Here is a 27190-nt window from a genome sequence, read left to right as displayed (position 1 = left end):
GTAAATTTTCTAGCACATGCTTTGTCACAACCTTATTTAGCCGGTACTTGCTAACTGCCTTAAAACTAGCACTTAACCATGTCTTACTTTTTCTAAAAACGTATATTGATGACATATTTCCTACACTGTGTGATGAGGATTAGAGTATGTCTGTATGATCAGGCCACTCAAGATGGCTGGACATTCCCTGATGTTACTGCCTGCTTCACCTGTTCACATGACTGACCTTCCTACACACTTGGCCCTGCTTCAGTCGGTGATTGTTCTAACCTATTTAGGTCAGAGCATTTTCACCTGAAGAGTTTATCAAAGAAGCCGTGAGGGGTGTGCCCCTCTGCTGGTTTCCCTGGTAACAAACGAGCCAACCTGATGTCCATTCCGCCTCTAATTAGTAACCTCCCCCGCAACCCTAGGAGCTAAGGTGGCCACCATGTCCTGTCCGCTGTGGGTCCTACTCGGTGAGATGTCGCTCCAGGACCGTACTTCAGACAGGTAAGCTCCCTCATCCATTAATCATTGGCGTCTCCGTCTCTGACTCCAGGCTCTTTCTTTGGTCTTAGAGCTGGGCCTGCAGAGGGTTTACAGGCCTGCAGGGTGCAGCCGGGCAAGCGGCCAAGGAGCTGGGGGACTGAGGAAACTCTCGTGAGCGCAAGATGTTGGGAAATGAGGTCGGAATGGAAAGTTGCAGGGTCGTCCACTGACGTGTGGGGCTGAAAGTTACGGGTGTAACCTCAGGGTAGCTGTTGTGTAATGTGGGGCCAGAAAGTTGTGGGGTGATCCTGAAAGTTGCAGAGGAAATCCCAGGGGGCGCTAACTACTAGAATGTGGGGCTTTGTGGTGGATTTCCTTGATGAATGGGGGCTGTCAAGTGAGTATGGAGAACTCACAGACACCCTAAGGCTGCTGGGGAGATGTCGGCTGACATTACAATGGGAAAGCAGTTAGACAATAAGGCAGTAGCCACAGCTGTGGACTGGCCAGTGCGTTTTGTTCTAAAGGCCACAGAGGCTGAGCTAAAAGGCAAGGCAAAGGTTAATTTGAAAACTGATTCATGTTCCTATGAAATTGAGGCACGTGAATGTGAGTGATTCATATGTATTACTATCCTTGTTATTTGCTCAAACTGAATTGGCTTTGTAGTTAATTATTTTTTGGTATATCTTTCCATCTGTGAGTTAACTATTTATAAACTGAAAAAAAAAAAAAATCCCTGAAAATGGCCAACATGAGAACCTTGACATTCTAAAATTGTTTTTTGCATTTGCCATTAAAAGTTAGCTTTCTAGAAGGATCTGGTACTTCTCTTCTTGTGCCTTGGAGATGTAAATAATCTACTTGGGCTCTCAGGGAATTACTTTCTTCTGAGTTCACTCTCAGGAAAAAATGAGGCTTTTTAAATATCTATCAGGAAAGCTGTGAGATCTCTGGTTCTACATAGGATATATGTTGTCTATGTGTACTTTATAAATATGAAGTGTCTCAACTTCAAAATGTCATTGCCAAGATTTGTTCATGGAGGAGATATGTTTAATTGACTTAAAAGAAATTAAGCTATGTGATTCTTATTAAAGAAACTGGCTCAAATGATTTTCATGGTTATATAATCTGGGAAATATTCAGTACTGAATAATCTGGTGTTGAAAATATCTTAACTTTGTTGATTTGATTAATATAGACATGACTTTAGAGTCATCAGTGTTAAATACAACACTTCTTATTATATCTGCTGCAAATTTGTCATCAAGGAGAAGAGCTTGATGAAACTTTAAGTAAATGTAATTGAGAGTTTTAGGTAAACTCTATAGGAATAAATGTTTTAGAAATTTCTATCTAAAAAAAAAGTCTCTTGAGATTTTAGCAACCTGAAACTAACATAAGTTGAATGGAATTCATTAACGAGTCATTTTAAATATGAATAATAAGGAACATTGGAACATTAATTGCTGGGCAGGTCTGAATTTACCTACATTTGCCTTCTTCAGATAGGAAGACTAAAACATAAGTTCTCCAATAAAAAAAATAAGGTATGACATAGTTACATTGTGATCAGGTGTTTAACCATGGCTTTTAAAGTCGTTTGTCATATGTAGATGGTTATTATATGCTAATACATTTGTGAAAGTGCTTCATCTTCAAGAAGATTCCTAGGAAGTTCCTTCTGAAAAGTACAGGTCTCTGATCAATTTCAGATCATACTAGATAAGAAATTAAAGAATTCTAATAGAAAACCTGATGGCTTCATAAAATAAGAAGTAGAAAGAATTGGTTACCAAGTGAAATGGTGAATACGGTTAGGATTTGTATGGTTTTGGTCTGGAATATTAATGGTTTGATCTGTGTTTTCAAGATACAGGGAAGTCCTTCCCCCGTTAAGTTTAGTTATGACTTCAGCAGTTTCGTAAATTACAACTAGAAGTAAAACATTTTTCTTTCTCTCTGGTCCCTCCAGGAATTGCTCTTGGCTTCTGAGCAGCTTTATTAGGCTAGTGGGAAAGACTGTCTCTTGGTATGTGTGGTAATCTTTATTTTAGGGACCTCTAGAAGAGGTCCGCTGAGGTAGAGTCTGATGGCAGACCTCTGGAATGGCTTTCATGCTTTTGAGAAGCCTTTTGGGAATTCAGTCTGAGGCTGAATTTCACCACAACTAGGTTGGAGAAGCCTGTGTGGTCAATTGAGCAGACTTATTTTGCATACAAATTAGCCTTGATTTGGTATGTTGGGTAGTGAAGAGGATACTTTAGGGAGAAAAATATTATGTTTTGGTGGATATTAACTTCTACACATGTTCACTGAAGTCTATATGTATGAAATCTATTGTGTTAGCCACACTTGTGCCCTGATATTCAGAAGAAAAAGCTTATCTATTGGAGTTGTCGCAGTATAACTACTTATGATGTATCACTACTCGCTCTAAGTCTGCCCCTAAAAGCACATGTACAATGTTTGTAACAATTTGGTGTAAGCCTATAAAATGTTTCCCCTTAACATACCTCTGAACTTGTTTACAATTTCTGATCAGTTTTCCTCCAACATGGATAACTAGGAAAATATGAAGGAAGCCTAGTACCAAGGATCATGATCTGGATCCAGGGTATGCAGCATTCACTCTGGCTTCAAGGTATGTACACTTGGTCTACTGAAAGATTTGCAATAAAAATGGGAAAATAATGGAAAAAAATGTTCATATGTGGAGGTATTGAGCAAGTCATTCTGGTCTATAAATGATTTAGCTTAAACTTTACAGTGACCTGTTTTGTGCCATATGGAACACACATTGTATATCTGCTTTGGCCATTGTGGAAAGGAATACATTTGAAAGTCAAAATGTTGTACTGTGGTTCAGACATCCAAGGTAAACCTAGGTGGTCATTACAGATGTGATTTTTGTACAAATTCCTGTATTATTGAAAACCTGAGTTTCTGAACTGTATTGCAAACCAGGACAAAACCCATAGGCAGGTGTGGTATCATCCCTGAATGTGTTACTGCTTGTATTTTGCTTGAAATGATCTCCCCTGTGTTGTGCCTGTTAAATGTCTTACATTTTATCCCTAGCTTGAGTGATGGAAATCCATTTGAGGAATGGCTTCACAGTGAAATAAGTCTAATTGCTGGGGTCTACAGTGAGATGCCATTGTCGTCTTCCTCTGGACTTCAGTGAAAAATAATAGACCTCGCTAATGTGACCATGTGGGGACAATTGATAATGTGGGGGCTGGGGAGAGGGGAAGACCCTTACCTTCTCTCTGTCCAGAATGCCAATATAGCAGAAGGATCCCTTAGATAAACATTACTATACAATACATCATACACTTGGCCAGGGTGACTGCCCATAAGCCTTGGCTATGCTGTGTGGAATGGAATAAGCTGGCTTGTGGACACACAAGTCCACCTAGTGGGATTAACTGGTTTTCATTTAGAGAGAATGGGTCCACCCTAGTGGCACTCAGTATGACATGAGGTGGTAGACCTGTGCTGTGACTGCTGACTCCTGGCTAGGCCATCAGAATGTTTCTTTTAGAGCAGGACCTTCACTTCCTTTTGGAGGTAGCTCTTGAATTGTGAAAACCAGGGGTGGCCAGACTTTCCTTATAACTGTGCAGGTTGCTGCTGCCGTGGACTCCTCTCCATTGACAGGTAAGCACTTGGCTCCAGAATGTGCCCATGTCCTGGCATGTGACTGTTGTAAGCATGCTAGGTATCTTATTTTTCATGCTTTTTGGCTGTTGTTATCTGTATTGTACTTGTGATATCTGATTGCAGTGCCTTTCTGCATACCTGACCCCAGGGATATCATGGAGACCAGGATTGTAAAGGGTTGCGCAGGTTTTATAGGGGTGGGGTGTATCATCAGGCCACCCAACATGGCTGTTCTTTTGCTCACACATCCCCTGCTCCACCAGCTCCTGCTTCACCTATACTCACCTTACTGAACTCCCTACATACTTGACTCCGGCTCCAGCTGGTGTTTGCTCTAATCTTTGGATCAGAACGTCTCCACCATGAGAGTTTACCAAAGAGGAGGTGAGGGCCATACCCCTCTGCTGGTTTCCCTGGTAACCAGTGAGCCAACCTGATGTCAGTTCCCCATGACTGATAACTTCCCTCGTTCCCCTGGGGGTGAAGGCTGCTTCCCTGTCCTGCTCCTGATTCGCCACATGTGTTGGGTGGTCACGTCAGGACCTTGTTTCAGGTGTAAGCTCCTTCATTAAATGACTGATGTCTCTGTTGCTGACTCTGGGCTCTCTCTTTGGTCCTGAAGCTGAATGTGTACAAGCCTTGCAGGCCTGTGGGATGTAGCCCAACAATATCAAATAAAACAACATTTTGAGACTAATGGTTGATTTGTTATGAGAATTACGTAAATAGTAACTTGTTTGAGAAAGCTAACAAGTGATGGGGTACATTTGATAGTACTAAAATTCTGGAATATTATAACTTTGATAGATGGTAGTGAGAAAATTCCAGAATACTATATAGCTTGAACAACACGATTCAAGTAAAGGCTACCACACATGTTTGAGAAGGATTGCCCAGAATGAATGGAGCTTAGAGTGCATTGGGGTCTGTGGGAGGAGACATGTGGAAAGAAAAATGGTGAATTTTTTTGAAGGAACCTGTACGCCAAGTCAGAGAATGTACACTTTGTACGTAAAACTGAACAACTGAGAAGGTTGTAAAAGTGATATGTCATGATTAGAGCTACTCCTATCAAAATGTGGACTCAAATATAATGCATAAATTGGTGCAGAGAAAACTCATGGAGAGAAGTTGGTTAGGCTCCTGCTCCAATGACATACAGGAGAGAGAATGGTCATCCATGAATTTGAAATGAAAATGGGTAGTTGGGAGTAGAAAGTCTGCATGAGGTGCTGGAACTTGGTGAACAGATTGGAAATGAAGCACAAGGGATAAAAAGGAGGCAAAGGTGATTAAGGTTTGTTATCTGAGTACTGAGCTTTGATTAGGAAAAGAACATCTTCCTTCCTAATGAAACTAGGTCCACGTAGCCTCTTTAGTGGAATAATGAAAATATTCTAGAATAATTTTTATTGGATGCTTACAAAGAACCATTTCATACACATTATAACATTTTAGCCTTATAAAAACCTGACAAAGTTGATATTGCTCTTCTCACTTTAGGTATTAGAAGGGTGAGTGGTGTAATAACTTTCTCAAGAACATGCAGTAACAAATTCTGACTGTAGTTTAGGATTACTTTATGTTAGAACTTAATATTCTTTCTAATACTCCATTGTGCATCTCAAAGAATAAAGTGTAGCATTTTGCAGGTAAGTGTTTCCCTGCAGGTCTGAGTGAATATATTGAGGAGATTATCCTAAGGACAATGGAAGTCATAATTTTCTATGATATGTTAAGTTCCCCCAAAGCATTGTCATGATTTTAATAACTCCTATATTGATATACTATTTTGTAGTTTGTTTACACTTATAAAATCAATATATTCTTATATTAGTCCTGTTAGATAAGCAAAGCAGGTAGTATTATCAACATTTTGCAGGGGATGACATTGGGGCTTATAGAGAGATGACAAATAACATCCAAGTTCGTGCATTCAGAAAATAGTAACGTTGAATCTAGAAGTCAGTCTCTAAACCACTCCCAATGCCATTTCCTGTATTTCAAATAGTTTTAAGTAAAAGACAGTAACTTACCCTGTCACACACAAAAAAAATGCCAATAAAAGATAGAATTAATATCAGAAAGAATTTGTAGTTGTTCAGTCGCTAAGTTGTGTCCAACTCTTTGTGATCCCATGGCCTGGAGCATGCCAGGCTCCCCTGTCTTCCACTATTTCCCAGGATTTGCTCCAATTCATGTCCATTGAGTCAGTGATGTTATCTAACCATCTCATCCTCTGTTGCCCCCTTGTCCTTTTGCCTTCAAATCTTTCTCAGCATCAGGGTTGGAAAGCATAGATATTCTTTATACACAGCATTTTGACAATAAGTTGGAGGGGATACGACATGAGCCATTTTTCCTTTCTGTGTTGCAGTAGTCAGACTCCGTGCTCTTGGCATCAGTGGTCACTGCCATTATATTAATACCTACTTGGGGAGATTTCTCCTTCCAGTTAAAATAGAGGTAACAAAATTAGATTTATCTTTCTTCTCAGAACAATCAGCACATTTTCAGAACTCTGGAAATAAAACAAAGAAGGATAGTGATATCTGAGAAATGGAAACAAATGATAGGAGCTCAGCTTAAAGTCGTGAGATAATTGTTAAGCTTCTGAGTAGTGAAAGGATACTGAGGCACAGCCCAGGAGACTCTGTGAGTTGAGGAGATTGGAATAAGAGTGTGAATTCACAGGATAAAGTGTGAAAGAGGAGAAAACTTCAGAGTGAGAAATATAGATTTCTTACGGGGTAACTCACAAGAAATCAATTGAGTACTGATTAGGGCATACGTTGTGAAAAAAATATACAAAACTGGGAAAAATTATCCACAATCTTAGTGCCTGGCATTGACAGAGAACCAGGAATAGCGCCAGTTCCCATCAGACTCATTTGGTTTGGGGCGGAGTACGCAAATGAGACTTGGCTGCGTAGCAGGGAGAAATCAGCTGTAGGATTGGCAGTGTTTCAGTCCTACCTAAAGCGCAACAGCAAGATGTGAAAGGATAAAACTACCTACAACCTAATTAGATGTGTTCCAGAACAAAGCTCAGAATATTTATGTGACTATATAAATTATCCAGGACCAAAAAGGTAAAATTGCATCCAATTAAAAATTATCAGTTGCTCAAAAGAAGCAGAAAAATAGAAGCTTTCATGGATAACTAAGTCAACCATAACTGACATAGCTATTAGAATTAAGAGAGAAGGAAATTCAAAGATGTTTATAATTACATTACAAACTGAAATTTGAAAACTTAAGAGACTTGAAAGATAAATATGACCAAGATTGAATTCTGGTTATGAAAACTGCAATGTCTGAGATGGAAATCTTACATATGAGATTAATGGCAGGTTAATGTTGAAGAAGAGATTCGTGAACTTAGAGACATAAAAATAAACTACCCAAAATAAATTAGAGAAAAAGGAATAATAAAAGCAAATGAGCAGACCATCATTTAGCTGCAGAATAATGTGAGGTAGCCTAATACATATACAATTAGAATCTCTTATAGGAATGCCAAAAGATATTTGAAAATATAATGGCCCAAAATTATACACCCATAAATGCGAAAAACTTAATGACCTCAAACACAGAATATTAAAAAAAGAATATTAGGAAAAAGTTTACCAATATATATCATAATCAAATTAATCAAAACCAGTGATAAAAACCTTTAAAAAGAACTTAAAAAAAATAAAAAGAACTTAAAGAATATATTTAAGTATAGAGGAACCAACATAAGGATATAGAATTACAGCATATTTTCTTATCAGAAATAATGAAAGTGATAGAGTGGAGCAAATCTTTATAAAGTATTAATATAAAAAAAAAACTTCTGAAAGTTCTAGCCATTTAATAAATATACTTTAAAAGGTGTACAAATTGAAGTATAAGTAAAAACTCTTTATTCACAGATGACATCAGTGTTATGTAAGGAATCCAATATAAGCCAAAAAAAATTTAGTAGACCTAAAAAATCAGTTTAGCAAGGTTGCAGGATATAAGATCAATATTAAAAACACAGGTATATTTCTGTACAGTAGCAAAAATAATTAGCTGAATTTTTTTAATTTAAATTTATTTATTTTAATTACAGGCTAATTACTTTACAATATTGTATTGGTTTTACCATACATCAACATGAATCTGCCACGGGTGTACATGTGTTCCCAATCCTGAACACCCCTCCCACCTCCCTCCCCATACCATCCCTCTGGGTCAGGACTAGTAGCTGAATTTTTAAAATACAATTTGCCAACAGTATTGAAAATTTGGAATACTTATGGATAAACATGATGAAAGATGAAAAACCTTTTCAAGTGAATTCTATAAAACTTTGCTAAGAGAAGCTGAATAAGATACAAGTTGAAGCAGAGCTATATCATTTTCATGGGCTTAAAGACAGTATTGTTAAGATGTCAGCTTCCCCTAAATTGATCTAAAGAGTCTATGCAAGATGAATCAAAACTCTAGTACTTTTTTAGAAATTTTTAAACTAATTTTAAGATTCACAAAAAGATGCAGAAGACCTAAATAAGTCAAAAGAACACTACAGTCAAAACAAGAGTCCATAAATACTCTCACTTACATGTGCAACATATTTTCAAGGAAATTTTGGCAGTGATGGTATGTTCACACTAGTTATCATGATCATTTTCTCAGTGTCAGATTTATCAGTTATACACAACCTACTTTATCAATTATACCTCAACAAGCTGTTAAAAGTATATGCCTTTCTGTACATAAAGAAGACAACACAAACGGTAATTTCATGTCTGAATATTTATTTTCCTATTCTTCTCCCTCTAGGCCTCCTCCCTCCTTTCTTCTTTTTGATCCTTCATCCTCCACTGAAGCTTCTTTTTCTTCATTCTGTAGCCTCTGAAAAAGTTGAGAAGATTTCATTTGATTCCTTCCTATTGCTGCTACAGGTGATTGTTCCCAGAGCTCACAAGGCCTAAAGGAATAAGCACAGGCTTTGGGATTTAGATGGCAGTGAACTCAAACCCCTGCTTTGTCTCTTCCCATCTGTGTGATTTTGAAGCAAGTCACTTATTCTCAATTAACCTCATCTGAAAAAGAAGAATATTTATAGGTATCTGTGAGGATGATATATGGTTTACACCTAGATATTATGTCCCTTGAAGATTCTTTATCTCCTTGAGCCTCAGTTTCCTAATGTGGGGGAAAATAAAGGACATGGGGAAAGTCCAGCTATTCTCTTAAAGACAATATAGGGATTAAATACAGATAATGCCTACTAATGTTTCTGGCTCTTAATTCTAAGTATCATAACTTATCTTCCTCTTTTTAAAGGAGAGTCTCTCCATTGAGTCTTTCCAAGAAAATATAACACTAGTGTTCTCTTTTGTGTAAAAGTAGAGTTATACATTTAATAATGTTAGAGTTTAAAGTTACCTTAAAAATAATTTGGTTTCAAAACTCGTATTTCCATGATGATAAAATGCTACAGTGCACAAAGCCCCAAAAAAGGAATTGGATAATTCAAGCCTGCCTGGAAATTTCTGTGGCTCTCAAACCATTATTCTTTCTGCCATGAATTGTGTATTGGGTTGGCCAAAAACTTTGTTGAGGTTTTTCCCATCAGATGTTACAGAAAAACCCAAATGAACTTTTTGGCCAACCCAATATAATTAGTAGAAACCTCCTTTGCTCTCCAAGAGTTCAACCGTCTTGATTCTTCAGGAAAGCTGTTTACTATTCCTAGGCTATTTCATTATTGTTACTTGCCTTGAGAAGCCGATTCTGTCTCCCCTGCTGCTCTTTGCCAGTCTGACTGCTCAGAGTAATGAGGTCCAACTGGAAGCCCCAAGTTTTTCCTGTCATTGTAACTTTTTGTGTCTTTGCCTGAGCTACCTTTTGTCAATAGAAATCAAGTTGAGAGCCATCGTTTCCCAGCAGCCCAGCCAGGCTCTACACTTTTAACAACATCATTTCACCAGGAAATGAACAGATCCCTGATTGGCCTGGATAAATTGTCAAAATAGAGTTGAACTTTTGTCACAAGCTGATGCAACCTGCTGGGGCACTCACGAGGGGGAGAACAATGACTCCGCTTCCTACAGGGATCCAGAGTCAAAGCTATACAAGAGCAGGCCTTGGTCTCCCTTCTCCTGGAGTTAGAATCTGCATAACCCCCTGGGGCCTCTCACTAGCTGGAATTACATAAGCATCTTCAGCTCTGCACAGCCTAAAGAAAGCATATATCTTCCCCTTCAAACTTGTTCTCTGACATCTCATTACCACTATCTCAAGTGCTGTTACAGGGAAAGAAGAGATGCTGATGTCTGTGTGGCTAAATATAAGAGGAAGGAATCGTGGAAGGGAAAAGTGAAAGGGTCTTGTCTGAATTAAGACTGGTTTGGAGACTTAACAATTACAATATCCCTTAATCATCAAACAGTCCTTTGAGATACCATTATTCCTATTCCTCAGATAAGGAAACTGAGTTTTAGAGCAGGAGTCCCCAAACTCGGGGGTTTAATGACTGATGATCTGAGGTACAGCTTATGTAATAATAATAGAAATAAAATACACAAGAGTTGTATGTGCTTAAATCATCTCAAAGCCATCTGTGGAGAAAATGTCTTCCATGAAATCAGTCCCTGATGTCAAAAAGGTTGGCGACTGGAGTTTTAGAAAACTTCCATGACTCACTGAAAGGCACAGACCACATGAAAGTAGAAATAATTGAATTTTCATCTCATGAATGACAATGTAAATATATATTCATTGCCAAATACATATTTATTAATATGTGCATTGTTAAACACAGTGAAGGACAAATGTTAGCATGAAGTTCGTCTATATTTAAATTATCTTTCTAGACATGATCATCATAATGTCTTTAACAGCCTAACAACTTGACTTTTTTTTAAATCAATTTAGTATCCAAGCAGTTCCATTTAAGGTTTTTCATGTCCCTTCATTCTCCCAAGCTTTAGATTTCCAGTTGCTTCAAAAGTTCAAAACAATATCAAAGCTGAATTCAGGAACTGACAGGGAAGACTATAATAGATAATTCAGAATAAAAATTCTTCTTAATTGAAATAACCAACATTTATGTAATACATTACAAATTATCAAAACTACCCTTCTCGGTGATTTTATTCATCCTTACAAAAGAAATTCTATAAAAGAATATTTTTTTAATGGTTGAAAGTGAAGCATTAGAAAGGAAAAGTACCTTCTAATATATCTAACCCTTACTGTTAACAAAGTGATATTGGGTACTTACAGAATTTAGTCACTCAGCCAATAGACAACTAAGCAAGACACCTACTGGCTTGATCTGACTCTATCCATGTTCTTTCTGCTAAAACATTTTGCCTCTTTTAAAGCAATCAATTGACTAATGCACCACTATTAATTTCTGAGCTCTCTATAAGTTTCATAAAACCTGGAATATACCCCCTTTGGATTCCTTTCATCATTGGAATCATTCTTGCCACTTAAACTTAGCTAATATCAGTAGCTGGCATATTTAAATTATGATCAACATAGTTTGATCAATTTGTGATAGAGGTTATAGTAAGACTGCAGAAATAGCCACAGATTATCCCTTATCTTCCATGGCCTTTGAAAGTACCCTCTCACATTGATACTGGGGTGGCCTTGTCACCTGTTTTGTCCAGCAGGACATTACTAGAGTGAGCAAACAGACTTACAAAGCACTCATATGTGAGGCTTACTGCTGTGGGAACTCTGCCACTACCACAGTATGAAGGATACTTGCCTGTGAATTATCCCAGGAGGCTCTTTCATCCTGAGCGTCTGAGTACCAGACTGAAGTCAGGTCATCCTTGATTATCTAGCCACCAGCCAACTGCCAGTTGATTTGAAATAGATGAGTAAGTCCAAAAGAGATCTGCTAAGTCAGACCAGAACTGCCACATGCCCCACAGATCATGATTTAAGTGGTAGTTGTTTCAGCCACTAAATTGAAGACTGTTTGTTAAATGTCAAAAGCGAACTAATATGAAATGTCTCTACTTACAACCCCATATATATTTGCCTCTAAAGGGTGCTACATTTTGAAGCCCTCTCAAGTTTGAAGCACAGGCTAAGTGGGTCACTGGTCTCCTCCTTCTAACATTCTTCTTAGAATTTTTAAAGAATAAAAATCTGTTGATTCCAGCCCTCGTCTACTTTCATTGTCCCAGAAAACTAGACTGTGCTATGTTGCTCTAAACCTTGCTACAGCGCCCTTAATTGTTGATTTTGCTATTGTATGGTGTTTCTTTGCCTCTCACGTCAAAGCTTTTGACTTCAAATAATATGTACTCATACAGCTATATAAATTGCTCTTTGTTTATGTGTTATGTGAAAATATATGTTTGTTTTGGGAGGTTTGTCCAACATGTCTCAAAAGTCAGTAGTTTTGCTCTATCAACTTATTTGCATGGTTACTATGGGGTAACTCAAATCACAGGTTATCTCTTAGAAAAGTTGCTGCTACTTACTTCAGTTCAGTTCAGTTCAGTCACTCAGTCATGACTCTTTCCCACCCCATGAATCACAGCATGCCAGGCCTCCCTGTCCATCACCATATCCCAGAGTTCACTCAGACTCACATCCATCAAGTCGGTGATACCATCCAACCATCTCATCCTCTGTTGTCCCCTTTTCCTCCTGCCCCCAATCCCTCCCAGCATCAGAGTCTTTTCCAACAAGTCAACTCTTCGCATGAGGGGGCCAAAGTACTGGAGTTTCAGCTTTAGCATCATTCCTTCCAAAGAAATCCCAGGGCTGATCTCCTTCAGGATGGACTGGTTGGATCTCCTTGCAGTCCAAGGGACTCTCAAGAGTCTTCTCCAACACCACAGTCCAAAAGCATCAATTCTTCGGTGCTCAGCTTTCTTCACAGTCCAACCCTCACATCCATACATGACGACTGGAAAAACCATAGCCTTGACTAGGCGGACCTTTGTTGGCAAAGTAATTCTGCTTTTAATGATGACTTTTAACAATTATTTATGTTTGGGCAGGCTAGTTAATATATTCTGAATCACTTTCAACCTCAGACTAATGTCTTTTTTCTCAAAACTTGATAAGCAGCATGAAATACCATCAGTAGCCTAGCATTGTGCTTAAGGATGTGAGACTTATGTCTGCCTAAGATCAAGTGAGTCATCACCTCCCTGGAGATTTCCTTAATACATTATATTAATAACTATCCCCTAGTGCTGCTGTGAATGCTCAGTCAGACAGTGATTATAAGTTGCATAGTTTGCATCTGATATAAAAGAAACCTGGGCTTGTGGCTCAAATAGTAAAGAATCCTCTTTTCAGTTCTGCCACTCAGTCGTGTCCGACTCTTTGAGACCCTACAGACTGCAGCATGCCAGGCTTCCCTGTCAATTTCCAACTCCCAGAACTTACTCAAACTCATGCCCGTCGCATCGGTGATGCCATCCAACCATCTCATTCTCTGTTGTCCCCTTCTCCAGCCTTCAATCTTTCACAGCATCAGGGTCTTTTCAAATGAGTCAGCTCTTCGCATCAGGTGGCCAAAGTATTGGAGTTTCAGCTTCAACATCAGTCCTTCCAATGAACATTCAGGACTGATTTCTTTTAGGATGGGCTGGTTGGATCTCCTTGCAGTGAAAGGGACTCTCAAGAGTCCCCTTCAACACCACAGTTCAAAAGCATCAATTCTTTGGCACTCAGTTTTCTTTATAATCCAACTCTCACATCCATACATGACTACTGGAAAAACCATAGCTTTGACTAGACAAAGCTCTGTTGGTAAACTACTCTCTCTGCTGTTTAATATGCTGTCTAGGTTGGTCATAGCTTTCCTTCCAAGGAGCAAGCATCTTTTAATTTTGTGGCTGCAGTCACCATCTGCAGTGATTTTGGAGTCCCCCAAAATAAAGTGTTTCAATGTTTCCATTGTTTGCCCATCTAGTTGCCATGAAGTGATGGGACTGGATGCCATGAACTTAGCTTTCTGAATGTTGAGTTTTAAGCCAGCTTTTTCACTCTCCTCTTTCACTTTCATCAAAAGACTGTTTAGCTCCTCTTCACTTTCTGCCATAATGGTGGTGCCATCTGCATATCTGAGGTTATTGAAATTTCTTCTGGCAATCTTCATTCCAGCTTGTGCTTCATCCAGCCCAGCTTTTGGCATGATGTAATCTGCATAGAAGTTAAATAAGCAGGGTGACAATATACAGCTGTGAAGTACTCCCTTTCCAATTTGGAACCAGTCCATTGTTCCATGTTTGATTCTAACTGCTGCTTCTTGGCTTGCATACAGATTTCTCAAGAGGCAGGTAAGATGGTCTGGTATTTCCACCTCTTTAAGAATTTTCCACAGTTCATTGTGATCCACACAGTCAAAGGCTTTGGCATAGTCAATAAAGCAGAAATAGATATTTTTCTGGAACTCTCTTGCTTTTTTGATGATCCAGTGGATGTTGGCAATTTGATCGCTGGTTCCTCTGCCTTTTCTAAAACCAGCTTGAACAACTGGAATTTCTTTGTTCATGGACTGTTGAAACCTGGCTTGGAGAATTTGGGGTACTACTTTGCTAGTGTGTGAGATGAGTGCAATTGTGCAGTAGTTCAAGCATTCTTTGGCAATGGTTTTCTTTGGGATTGGAATGAAAACTGACCTTTTCCAGTCCTGTGGCCACTCCTGAGTTTTCCAAATTTACTGGCATATTTAGTGCAGCACTTTCGCAGTATCATCTTTTAGGATTTGTAATAGCTCAACTGGAATTCCATCATCTCCACTAGCTTTGTTCATAGTGATGCCTCCTAAGGCCCACTTGACTTCATGCTCCAGGATGTCTGACTCTAGGTGAGTGATCACATCATTGTGATTATCTGGGTCATAAAGATCTTTTTTTGTATAGTTCTTCTGTTTTTCCTTACCCCCTTTTCTTAATATCTTGTTTCTTTTAGGTCCATACCATTTCTGTCCTTTATTGTGCCTGTCTTTGCATGAAATGTTCCCTTGGTATCTCTAATTTTCTTGAAGAGATATCTAGTCTTTCCCATTCTAATTTTTCCTTCATTTCTTTGCATTGATCACTGAGGAAAGCTTTTTTATCATTCCGTGCTATTCTTTGGAACTTTACATTAAGATGGGTATTTCTCTCTTTTTCTCCTTTGACTTTAACTTCTCTTTTTTTCTCAGCTATTTGTAAGGCCTCCTCAGACAACCATTTTACCATTTGCATTTCTATTTCTTTGGGATGGCCTTGATCATTGCCTCCTGTACTTTGTCACGAACCTCTGTCCATAGTTCTTCAGGCGTTGTCTATCAGATCTAATCTCTTGAATCTATTTATCACTTCCAGTGTATAATCGTAAGGGATTTGATTTAGGTCATACCTGAATGGTCTAGTGGTTTTCCCTACTTTCTTCAGTTTAAGTCTGAATTTGGCAATAAGGAGTTCATGATCTGAGCCACAGTCAGCTCCCACTCTTGTTTGTGCTGACTGCTTAGAGCTCCATCTTTGGCTGCAAAGAATATAATCAATCTGATTCGGGTATTGACCATCTGGTGATGTCTATGTGTAGAGTCATTTCTTGTGTTGTTGGAAGAGGGTGTTTGCTATGACCAGTGCATTCTCTTGGCAAAACTCTGTTAGCCTTTGCCCTGCTTCATTTTCTACCCAAGGCGAGACTTGCCTGTTATTCCAGATATCTCTTGACTTTCTATTTTTCCATTTGAGTCCCCTATAATAAAAAGAACATCTTTGTTTGGTGTTAGTTCTAGAAGGTCTTGTAGGTTCTCATGGAACCATTCAACTTCAGCTTCTTCAGCATTATTGGTTGGGACATAGACTTGGATTACTGTGATTTTGAATGGTTTGCCTTGGAAATGAGTAGAGATCATTCTGTCATTTTTGAGTTTGTACCCAAGTACCTAATTTCAGACTCTTTTGTTGACTATGAGGGCTGCTCCATTTATTCTAAGAGATTCTTGCCCACAGTATTAGATATAATGGTCATCTGAATTAAGTTGCCCATTCTAGCCCATTTTAGTTCACTGATTCCTAAAATGTCAGTGTTCACTCTTGCTATCCCATTTGACCGCTTCCAGTTTACCTTGATTTATGTTCCAGGTTCCTATGCAATATTGCTTTTTACAGCATCTGACTTTACTTCCGTCACCAGTCACATCTACAACTGGGCATTGTTTTCACTTTGGTTCTGTCTCTTCATTCTTTCTGGAGTTATTTCTCCATTCTTCTCCAGTAGCATATGGGACACCTACCGATCTGGGAAGTTCATCTTTCAGTGTCCTTTCTTTTTGCCTTTTTATTCTGTTCATGGGGTTTTCAAGGAAAGAATACAGAAGTGATTTGCCATTCCCTTCTCCAGTGGACCACGTTTTGTCAGAACTCTCCACCATGACCTGTCCATCTTGGATGACCCTACATGGCATAGCTCATAGTTTCATTGAGTTAGACAAGGCTGTGTTCCATGTGATCAGTTTGGTTAGTTTTCTGTGATAGTGGTTTTCATTCTATCTGCCCTCTGATGAATAAGGATAAGAGGCTTACTGAAGCTTCCTGATGGGAGAGACTGTGAAGAAACTGGATCTTGTTCTGATAGACAGGGCCATGATCAGTTTAGTTCTGTTCAGTCACTCAGTCATGTCCGACTCTTGTGATCCCATGGACCACAGCATGCCAGGCTTCCCTGTCCATCGCTAATACCCAGGGGCTCAAATTCATGTCTATCGAGTTGGTGATGTCATCCAACCATCTCATCTTCCGTCTTCTTCTCCTCCTGCCTTCAGTCTTTCCCAGCATCAGGGTCTTTTCCAATGAGTCAGGTCTTCACATCAGATGGCCAAATTTTTGGAGCTTCAGCATCAGTCCTTCCAATCAATATTCAGAACTGATTTCTTTTAGGATTGGCTGGTTGTATCTCCTTGCAGTCCAAGGAACTCTAAAGAGTCTTCTCCAACACCACAGTTCAAAAGCATCAATTCTTCAGCACTCAATTTTCTTTATGGGCCATGCCCAGTAAATCTTCAGTCCAATTTTCTATTGATGGGCAGGGTTGTGTTCTGTCCCTGTTTTTGGCCTGAGGCCAAACTGTCAACCCATGCCTCCATAGGAGACTCTTGAACACTTACAGGCAAGTCTGGCTCAGTCTCCCACTGGCCTCCAAATTCAAATTACCTGGGGTTCTCAGTCCCTTTGCCAAGCCCCTTGAAAAATCTGTTGTGGGTCCTATAACTGTCTTAACAGTGTGAGAATTTCTTTGGTATAATTGTTCTGCAGTTTGTGGGTCATCTGCTCGGTGGGGCTAATGGCAACCTCTTCCCCGAGGGCTTGTGACCCAGGTCAGCATGCCACTGCTGACCTGTGCCTCTGCAGGAGACACTCAAAGGCAGGTCTGGCTCAGTCTCTGTGAGGCCTCTGGGTCCTGGTGTGCATTAGTTGGATTAGTGATGCATTAGTTGGATTCATTGTCTATTCTGTAGTTGAGGACATTGGAAGAAAGTAAATTAGTCAAAAGGATGATCTGAAGCACTCTTTCAGGAGAACTCTCGATTCCTTTTTATTCCACCTATCAGACAAAACTCCAGTTTGGGCTCATATTTAGTCTATCGTCTCTTGGCTCATCATTAGTCTATAGTCTCTGACCAGAGTCCAACCCTCAATGTGAACTGGTCAGTGTAGGGTAGAGATTAACACCATAGGCTCTGAAGTCAGACCACTTAGGTTTAAATACTGACTCAAGCACTTGGTCATTATTAACTCTGGGAAAATTAAAATATCTGTGATAATTTCTTTGTCCATAAAATGGAGATATAATAATACGTTTTTCACATTATTCTTGTGAAAATTAAGTGAAAATATAAATGTGAAGTGTTAAAATCAGTACTTGACATACAGCTAAGCACTCAGTTGCTATGAACATGATTAGACCCAGGTTGCTGATGCTACTGATAAAATTAACTCAAATATCACAAACTGTTGCAGAGCCAAGCATTCCAAATTCATTTGGATGGAATGATGATTCTTATTTTACTTAACTTTCTCTAATTTTCTAAGGATTAATCCAATAGCATCATGAAAAAAATATGGATTAGTCAGTTAGCCATGGATTTATATCCAAGCTCTCTCATTTTGCTGGATGTGTAAGTTTGAACGATGTAACCTCCATGTGTCCTCCTTTATTCATCCGTGAAACTGAGTAGTAAAATCGAAGTCTTTGGATTACCATTAAGGATTAAGTAAAATATATATAAAATATCTGGCACAGATATTCTCATCAAATATAATGCCTTCAGTTTTAGTTAGATCTTCTTTTGATATTCAACAAGTTAAAAATTTAATAAAGTGGTAAAAATTTGATAAAGCTTTATTTTAATAATAAAACTCTTCACAAGTTTGTGGAAAATGGCTTTCTATTAGTGCGAATCAGATTGGTAGGGTTAGTGACTAATGTCATAGTAACCATAGCCTAGCAACAAGAAAAAGAGATGAGAATACCTGTTGTGCCATCATGATGCTGCTACATTTACATTTTCACTCAGTAATAATCCATTCACTCAGCAATATTTCAAGATTTCTGCTAACTAGATCAAAATGGTGGTTAGAATTAAGATAATACTGCTTTTTAGCCATAATGAATTGCTCTATTGTTTATAATCCTCTACTCCCCCTGATTTTGTTTTAGTAAAAGTAGCTATTCTCTATGTCTATATTGCTAGTGCTCAACAGCCCCTTTCCAGAAACACCTGAATATTCTGTGTCACGTTAAGAGTGCTGAGCTCTGGGGACAGGTAGCAATTTCTATAAATGTAAATATCAGGGCAGCAGGGTCAAAGGTAACTGAAAAATCTATGAGGTCTTTTAATCAGCATGGGAAAAAGAATGTTGCTATCTAAAAAATATTAAGAGGCATAAAAGGCATGATTTTCCTGCTTGAAATATAACCATTTTCATACTTGTCACACGTAGTTACATGGGCTCCAATATCTAACAAAGTCTTTGATCTTATTCATTTATTCACTCTTGCCAGAATCTACTATTTTGCAGACTCTTAGCTGGACTTGTTAAAAGGAGATTGATAAAAATATTCAAATTATAATTGTCATTCTTTAACAAATTAAATAGGAAACTAAGAAACATAATTTTTTTCAGTTGTAAAAGAGCATGTATCATTATAAATATTCAAATAAACACATACAATGACTAATATTATTGTGTGCACCTATGAAAAGTACTCTTCTAAGCACCTTAAAAACTAACACATGAATCCTCCTAAAGATTATGAGATGGGGTACTATTTATCCCTACTTTATAGAATTACGATTATTATAACTAGCCCCATTTTGTAGGTGAGAAAAGCAGAGAGCTTAGATAACTTACCCAGAGTTACACATCTAGTAAAATAGTGAAAACAAGGTAGTAACCCAGGTGGTCTGACCACAAGGCTTACATGCTGCTTCTTAGTCCATATAAACCTTAGAATATAGGAGTTACTCAACCAGTGGCCCTCATTCCCTAGTTTAATGCCCAATGATCCATGGTTGATTATCTCTAGTTACACAGAAGCATTTAATTTTCAAACTGGAAAAAGCCCAGAGAACACCCAGTCTTACTTTTTTTTTTTTTAATTTTATTGTATTTTTAAACTTTACATAACTGTATTAGTTTTGCCAAATATCAAAATGAATCCGCCACAGGTATACATGTGTTCCCCATCCCGAACCCCCCTCCCTCCTCCCTCCCCATTCCATCCCTCTGGGTCGTCCCAGTGCACCAGCCCCAAGCAATCTTACTTTTTTATTGTACACGTGCAGCAAGTGAGACACCGACAAATGTGGTTTTCTCCAAGTTACAACGTGGAGGCAGAACAATGGCCCCAATTCTGGCCTCCAGACACCCAGAATGCACTGCTTCCATTATATGATACCCAGCTGCTACCCTCAATCATGCCCCTTGTTTTAATGCATAAAATTCAGCAAAAGTCATAAGTCCAGAACAGAGGATACAACATTTTCAATCTTGTTTTGTCTGTATATTTATCCTCAAAAATGCATTCAGTGCTATATCTCAACTGCCAAGTTCATTGCTTTTGAGTGGTGCTGATTTCAACCTGGATCAAATTTAGTGGCATTATCTGCAAACCAAGAAAATAAATTATATCAAAGGGAATGACCACTGGATCCTTAACCACCACACAGCCTCCAGATACCCCTGTGTGTCAGACTTCTGAGCACACCATGAATTTGATTCATCCATCGATGGAAAGCACATTCATCACAATTGCCATTCTAAGGCTCTTTATTATACAACTGCTTTCTTGTTTTTGCTCATTTTGATTTGAGAAGGTACTTTATTCTTCTCCCCTTCTGCCTTTATAAGACCTTCACCTTCTGTGCAACTAGCTCAAAACTGGAAATCCCTATGGTCTTTATTTGCCCTCCTCCTAGGATACCAATAAATTCTCAATCTGTTTTTTAAAAATTAATATTGGTAGGCAGATGGAGTGTAAAAATGTTTCTAAACAAGTTTAAAATAAACCTTAGTGATTCCATTAAATCTTCTTAACAACCCCGTCAAGCCAAACCCCATGTTCTCAAACAAGATGACCTATAGTATTTTTCCCAAATAAATATTTGATTTTTTTAAGGAAATAATATAAAGCAAAAAAATTAGACAATTACTTAAAGACCAAATTATTTAAGATAAACTGACTCAGTTTCTTTGTGTAGCATTTAATACCTGTGAATATTTTAACATAGAATAAGGAATCTAACTTTGGAGACTTGTTCTGCAAATCACTGATTCAGATTCACAAAAGAATTCTGTTTCCTAGCTCAAGAGCGATCTTAAAAAGTTGCAAGTTGGAAAGAAGTGATAATCTGGAGTTTGAATTCTGCTGTCTCGTGATTGTAATCAAAATCCTTGAACAGAACTGTCAAGAATCTATAGACATCTGAAGGGCTAAGAATCTTCATGGATTGTTCACGTTTTTTCTACAATGGGTACATCTAATCAATGGATGAATTGAACCTTCCTTATCTAGGTTTTAGTATGTGAAATATTTAAATAGACTTTTATAGAAAGTTTTCATATGTGGAATATTTTAAATATACTTTTATAAAAAGTCATCAGCAATTCACCCATGTAATTTTAGGTAGTAAGTGTAAACTTGGTTTTACCCAGTGAATATTTCAGAGTAAAATGTGAAGATAGACCCAAAGAAAAGTGATAATAACTGGAGGAACTCACTCTAAAATTTCTGGCTTTCCTTCCATGAGGATATGGAAGATTTTCTTTTCTAATTAGGAGCAAAAACATTGAAATGCTGTGTGTAAAAATGGGGAAAAGATGAAATAAAGAACATAAAAACTAGAGTGGAGAAGGCTGAGTATAGATCAGTTCAAGAAAAATTTACTTGGCATTTATATCACACCTGGCATAATCCTCTGTGTTAGGCATAGAGAATGTAGTTACTGAGGGCAACAGAAATGTAAATAATTATGATCCAGTATGACCAGTACTATGATAAAAATGTATATAAAATGCTGAGGGAACACATAAAGAAAAGGACTCACTCTGCCATGATAGAACTCATGAGAAGAGGTAATATTTTAGATCCTCTTTAAAAAATATTTTTACTTTTAACAAGTCCTTTCGTTATCATCCCTACTTTGAAATTCTATTTCTAGGGACTTTCAAACTTTTCAACAGTTTCCTCTGTTCCTAAGTTTATTATTCTAAATACTACTGTGTGAGTGTGCTTTTTTAAAAAAAATTTTCAGTATTACAAATTGAAAGATTTCTGTTTGTACACCTATTTTATTTTATATAGGTAAAACACATTTTTATGACTCTAAATGTCTGAAAGATACTGAAGAATCCAATTGAAAACTGATGAAATTGCATTTCTTTTGTTTTCTTTTTTGGGGTTAATTTTTCATTGAAAATGCTTGTCTGGATTTTGCACTTCTTTAGTTTGTTTTACACTTATCAAGTTATAAAATTCTTTGAAATGTCCCTTAAGAACTGTAAAACATTTGTTGACATTATTTTCTAAATATTCTAATTCCTCAGATACACTACCAGATTTTTGTTGTTATTGTTGTGTTTGTTGAGTTGAGTTTGTCTGTTTGTTTATCAGTTCAGTTCAGTCTCTCAGTCATGTCCGACTCTTTCCCACCCCATGAATTGCAGCACGCCAGGCCTCCCTGTCCATCGCCAACTCCCGGAGTTCACTGAGACTCACGTCCATCGAATCAGTGATGCCATCCAGCCATCTCATCCTCTGGCGTCCCCTTCTCCTCCTGCCCCCAATCCCTCCCAGCATCAGAGTCTTTTCCAATGAGTCAACTCTTCACATGAGGTGGCCAAAGTACTGGAGTTTCAGCCTCAGCATCAGTCCTTCCAAAGAACACCCAGGACTGATCTCCTTTAGAATGGACTGGTTGCCTATAATTCTCCCCAAATTCTCTCTCCTCCTGCTTCAGTGTAGACTTCCTGCTGTATAGACAGCCATTCTTCTGATTTTCTCTTTAACTTCACCCTGAGACTCCTCTTCTCTGCTTCCTAATATTAATCTCCATGTGTAGTGAACATTTGTGATTCTTTTGGGTGCTAGTATCTAAACCTTTCCTATGTAGGTGAAGTCATACACTTTTTGAGCCAGACTCTCATTATAGAAGTTGAAATTGGTGGATAAAGAAGTCTTGAGCCTCCTTTGCAACAAGGATATGATTACTCCACCTGGTTTCCTGAATCAGATCCACCTCTTCTGGACCTTGAATCAGAAGCTTTGACCCAAATAAAGAGGAACCAGTTAGTTCAATCCAGTTGTGCGCATGGCAGCAATGCCAGGAGTTGTGTGACAGCTATTGCACAATGTGTCTGTTGCTGATCGTCTTGGCAGAGTACAGTCTGCAGTGTTTACATGCCCAACCAGCTGCAGCATTGTGTTGTCCCAGATCAGCTTGGAGGACTGGTCATAGGCATTATTTTTCACTTGTGCTTACCTTTCTGAAACTTCTGTTAATATAATGGTGAGTCACCTAAGTTTCTTTCTGTCCAATTTTTGTTTTTGTTTTTGTTTTTTTTTAAAAGTTGGGGAGGTTCTACTTTCATAGATTTTTCTCAACTTCATTCTCCAGTGTTTCTATGATTTCATCTTTAACTTTCACCACTTTCATTTTTTATTTCAAACCATGCTTTTTTTTGGTTTCCTGTTGTTCCTTTATGATTAATACCTTGGTGTTGGTACCATGGTAATGGTTTATGTATATGATTTCTTCCCTTAACTCTCTAATAAGTGTCTTATTTATAGTTTCTTTCATTTAAATTTTTTCTGCTCCCCTATACTGCAGGTGAGTGACCTTGTACCAGGGTCCACAGGTGGGCTCAGCTTTAGGGTCTGCAAGCTAGCAGGTCTAGGTTCACAGACCCTGGCAGGCCTGGAGAGAAGGTCTGCAGTGAAGTCCGACAGTCACTGGGCTCTCTTACCTTCATAAGAGAACTTCTGGGCTGAGGGCTCTCTCTCTTGGTCCTGTACTGCACAGGCTTGGAGGAAGAGCGATGCAGATTAAGTAAAACTGGGCTTCCTCCTCTCTCTAACATGTCTTTTCTCATTTCTGTGCTATTTTCAAATGCCACAATCTCTCATGTGGATTTCGGTGCTCTAGTGAAGGTATTTGCTCCATGAATGGTTGTCAAATTGGTTTCTTAAGGGCAATGAGGCCTGGAATATCCTATCCCACTATCTTACTGACATCACTAGCTGATCCATTTCTATATTGTTACCTTATTTAAGTATTTCATACCTTATCTTTCAGTTTTCTTCCCACCTTTCTCATCTTCAGATATCATATATCATTATTTATATAGAAAAATAAACAAAACATAAATGTGTGTATATATATGTATGCATGGGCTTCCCTGGTGGCTCAGACAATGAAGATTCTGCCTACAATGCAGGAGACCCGGATTCAATCCCTGGGTCATGAAGATCTTCTGAAGAAGGGAATGGCAACCCACTCCAGTATTCTTGCCTGGGAAACCCCATGGACAGAGGAGCCTGGTGGACTACAGTCCATGGGGTCACAAAGAGACATGACTGGGTGACTAAGACTTTCACTTTCATATATGTATGCATGTGTGTGTGTGTGTGTGTGTGTGTGTGTGTGTGTGTAGTCTTTGTCATTCTCTTTGTACAAACCTTCAAAATATTGAGCTTCTAAGTGCTAATCTCTCTTTTCATTCCCACACTATCTAGATTTTCTGTTTAGTATGGTCATCAGTAGCTACATGAAGTTAACTTTTAATTAAAGAAAGTTAAAAGTAAAGTTCCTCAGCCACATTAGATATATTTTATGGACTCAACAGCCACATGTAACCAGTAACTACTGTATTAAACAGCAGAGAGACAAAACAATTTAAGCATTACAGAGGTTTATTCAAAAGCACTGATCTAGACACATCAATCTCATTCACTCCTATTTAAATATCATATGCAGAAGATACCCAAATCTGCTTCCTCAGTTATGGCATGTTGTATAGGTAGTCTAATTCAACTCAAAATTCCATTTCCTTTCTATCCTGTCTAGCTCTGTTTTAAAGGCCATAGAAGCAAATATTTACTTTCCAACCTCCGATTCAACTAAAGAAATGAGGAAGACAATATGCTACAGTTTTGGCCAATGGGATAAACCTAATCCACACTGCCCCCTCCCCTTTTTTTCTCCTGCTTTGTCAGTAGGTCAAGGCTGGAACTGCATCCACCATCTCGTATTCATGAAGAAAGATAATAAGTCACATAGATGCAGACCCTGAACCAGAGCTGAGACTTAGCTACTCACATCATTTTGTTATATGAGAAATAAGCCACTATTTAAGCACTGTAGTTTTGTTGTTCCATTGTCTGAAGCCAAAGAACATTTCCATACATATTCCAGCTAAATCTGCTATATAGTAATAAATATTTTTCAGGAAAAAAAAAAACTATTTCTCAATCCTACTACCTAAAAATATTTTTCTACACCACCTCAGGGATAATCAGTCATAGAAGTGGCACTGTTTCTGTCCTCTCTGGAATGTAGGCTGCATGACCTGATCTGTTTTCTCCATCTCTGTATATGCAATCTCTAGAATAATGTCTAGTAGTTAGTACTCAATAAATGTATCTTTAATAAAGTCTAAATAAGATGCATATTCTTAGGAGACAAAATAAATCCAGACATAAAGACCCTGAGGAACATAGACTGTGAAATTAACCTCAGATGAGTCACTCAGCTAAAACCACTTCAAAGAAAATGGAAATGTCCTGTCTCCTTTAGGCTGGGAGATGATGGTTGTACCTATGAAGGACAGTGGTGAAATGGTCTTCTTCCATGCCTTTGTGAATTTCAGGAGACATGCTTTTGTTTTATTGTTTTAAATTTGTTTGACCTAACTGTATGGTGGAAATAATAGAGGCTGTTCTAAAAATGATAATGTCTAATAGAATCTCTGCCCTATAAATGCTCCAACTCTACCTGCCATAACATTTTGACTATGATTAAAACAGTAATTTTCCTCATTTCATAAGTATACTGACGTGTTGAGAATTTGTGCACTATTTATGTACAATAATATTTACAGCCCTTTAGAGGCTGTGCCAATCCTGGGACAAATCATTGCCCAGAGGATGCAGTTTTATTAATCTCATGACATCAAAATATGCATTGCAAATTGTTCTTTATGACTACAGTAAATTCACATCTTTCCTCAGAAGCTGAAATATCAGTGCTAGAGAGATACACAGTTGAAAATGTTTGTCCTGTTGTACTCTGATTTACAGTAAATTATTATAGTTTTCCAGGTAGTCATAATTTTGCAATTTGTTTGATATAGTGAAACTATTTAGTTCTCTGTGATGGGGAACTGATCTATTGCCAAATGTTAGCTGTCACCTGAGTTTCCCAGTTTATCTGTCATCATTAGTCATCCTGTTTGTGTTGGCACATGGCTCAAAATCTAGTACACACAAAATTTTAAATTACTTCTTAGACAGTAACCTTATTGTGTATTGCTTTTAAATGTATTGTGTGTACCTTTTAATTTATCTACCTGTCTATCAAGAAAAAAAGACATATAATTCAATGGAAATACACTTATTTCAGTACTTGCCATGAAAGATCCTCTAAAAAATGTTGCAACAGGAAGCCAAAATTTAATAATTGCTCTCTACCCGCTTCCAGCAGAAGGAATCAGGTATAGAGGAACAAATAAAACTATGCTACAATGTAAAATTGTATAGCCAAGTAAATATAATAATTTATTTCTATTGTATTATAGAAATATATATGATTTCTCATCCATAAAAACTTTTGATGGTTTATTTTGAATGAAATTCAGGTATATATATATATCTGTGTATGTATTAATGTGTATATCTATATACATACCTACATATAGATACAGATACATTTCCCAGATGGATATTACAGGTTTTCCATCTGGGGATCATTTTTCAAAGGTTTCATGGGAGAGAAACTGTAAAAGTAGTCCTTAAAAAATATGACACACAAAATTGTAACAGAGAAATAATAGAGAAGGGTATAGCCCTTGTAGATAAACAGCTTTGGGTTTGAATATAACACCAGCCTTTTTTGGGTTGTGAGATTTGGGTACAACACTTGATCCCTGTGATGTTGTTTCTTTACCTTGCAAAACAGGAGATAATACTTGTCAAACAAAGTAGTAAATAGGTTAAATTGTGAGAAATGTATAACAGAGGTCATAGCATTGTCATTTTCAATAATTGGTAAAAAAAAAAAAAAAAGCTATTTACAGAGGAATATTGGGCAGAGATAAAAGTTTGCAAAATAGGAAATGTCATTTTATTCAGATTTGTTGATTCTAAAATTATGTGGAAAAGTACATATTTCATTGTATAAATAAAATTCAGATTATTGATCTAGTCCACTTGGGTTGTTTCCAGCTTTTTGCTATAGCGAATATTGGTGCTCTGAACATGAACTTCTGGTGCACATATCCTAGTGTTTTGCTAAGAGGGGAACTGCGTGGTC

At 37.9% G+C, this 27190-nt stretch overlaps 1 long non-coding RNA gene across 3 annotated transcripts in view; it reads left to right on the top strand.

Moving 5' to 3' along the window:
• Nucleotides 1-293: 293 nt before the first annotated feature.
• Nucleotides 294-27190, top strand: part of LOC123333768 — a 113935-nt gene continuing 87038 nt past the window's right edge. The window contains exons 1-3 of one of the 3 annotated variants that reach the window (XR_006551313.2): nucleotides 294-492; nucleotides 3020-3118; nucleotides 22329-22377. This is a non-coding gene — a long non-coding RNA (uncharacterized LOC123333768). The other 2 variants (XR_006551311.2, XR_006551312.2) reach the window with 2 other exon arrangements.

Source organism: Bubalus bubalis, chromosome 5 (genome assembly GCF_019923935.1).
Source record: "Bubalus bubalis isolate 160015118507 breed Murrah chromosome 5, NDDB_SH_1, whole genome shotgun sequence".
Taxonomy (NCBI): domain Eukaryota; kingdom Metazoa; phylum Chordata; class Mammalia; order Artiodactyla; family Bovidae; genus Bubalus; species Bubalus bubalis.
The sequence above is the reverse complement of the archived record's forward strand: the minus strand, read 5'-3'. Positions and strand labels throughout refer to the sequence as shown.